Genomic DNA, 1705 nt, shown 5'->3' on the forward strand with positions numbered 1-1705 from the left:
CTGCCCGCAGCTTCCACCCGCGTGCTCTCGGAACACTAGCCCAAGGTGGGAGCGGGCTCCTCCCGTACAACCAGAGCCATGGAGCTCCACGGCTTCAAACTCCTCCTGTGTGTGCAAGCACATGCCAGGGGGAACCTGCGCTTCCTGGAAGGCTCAGCAGCTCCCAGGTTACCATCGCTGCAGTTATGCACAGAAATGGCACTTCACGTGGGTGCTTCCAGAACAAATTTTCGACCTTGAGGTTGTAAAAAGTTCCCGAGAACCTCGTGAGATTAATTCTGTGATTCCACCTTAAAAGCAACCAGTTTACTTTCATATGTTTTAGATCCTTGTGAACATCAGCAAACAAGGTAAAGCTTCCAGCTATTTAACAGCATTAAACCCCAGACAACGACACAGGTCGCAGGTTGTTCTCAGAAACCGTGCTGTGAAATACTGAAGTTGAACACAGCTTACGGAGGCTTAGAATATTCCTTCACTATTTGCTTTTTTAAGGCCATTTTAAGGTTATTCAGGCCAAGAGCGTTACGGGTTTTTTTCTTTTTTAGATCCTCTTCACTGTACTTACTACTAGCTAGAAGTATTTTTATTTATTATAGCCCTTGTACAAGTGTTTTTGTTCTCAAGGACAAAAGGATCACAACCTGCACATCTACAGATCCGTTCATAGTATAGATTTGACTTATTTTGACCTAAATTACTGGTTAGTTTTTAAAACTCTTTCTTCTGTTCGCTTTCCACTTCCCTAAGTCCTGTGTCGCCTGACCCCCAGGGGCTGCAATACCCGTTGCTACCCTCTCCTGTGCTTTAAGGTGGCATACGGATATGCCACATCCATCACAGATCCCACAGATTTGAACAACCTAATTTTAAAACCAGCGATAGCCTCCTTAAAGTTTCTTTCACACAGTCATACCTGTGAGACACTGCAAAAGACACCTTTTGTTATTTTTCCTGTAGTTTCACACTGGCGATCTTAAACATATGTTACCCTTAAAGTAACTCAAAGTAGCTAAACATAGTTGGCATCATACACCTGATGGAGATCAACAAAAGGACAAATTAAAGTTTCACACTTTTCAGAGCTCTGTTGTCGGAACCCAAAGCTCAGAAGGCAAGGCTCAGCAGGCGAGACACACCTGGGACAAAGAAGGTTTAAGAAAAACCGGTGAACTTCTGGTCCCGTTACCTCCCCAGCGGCAGAACCAGGCTGCGTTCCACTTCTCAGCGGGAGCCAGGCTTGGAAAGGGGCCATCTGCGAGCATGAAACACCTCCTCAGCGATGGCAGGAAGCTCGCAGGTGGGCACAGGGCCCCCCCAGGGCCTGGCAGCAGGAGCTGAGTACGACACAGCTGCAAAGGACCTAAAACCCCCCACCCAGAGAGCATCAAGCGTCAGTTTTCTCAAAATCTTCACTGTAGTTATGCACTGCCCTGACCTAAAAATATGAGACCAAAAAAATGTGAGTTTTCTCACATTTTAAGATTTTTTTTTCCTGCCTAAAACATTGCTAACTAATCCTTACTGGGGGTGTCAAGCAAGCAAAGTGTTTTTCTGTCTGAAAAACTGCATGAAAGAGGAAGCAGGAGTATACTACTTCCCAGACCCCTGAGATACCTGGGTAAAGAGGCAGACCTGGATGTTCTGAGTTCTGGTTTACTGAATTTAAAAAACCCAAAAAACAAATACAAAATGACCCAGTGAA

This window comes from Phalacrocorax aristotelis, chromosome 3, assembly GCF_949628215.1.
Source record: "Phalacrocorax aristotelis chromosome 3, bGulAri2.1, whole genome shotgun sequence".
NCBI lineage: Eukaryota > Metazoa > Chordata > Aves > Suliformes > Phalacrocoracidae > Phalacrocorax > Phalacrocorax aristotelis.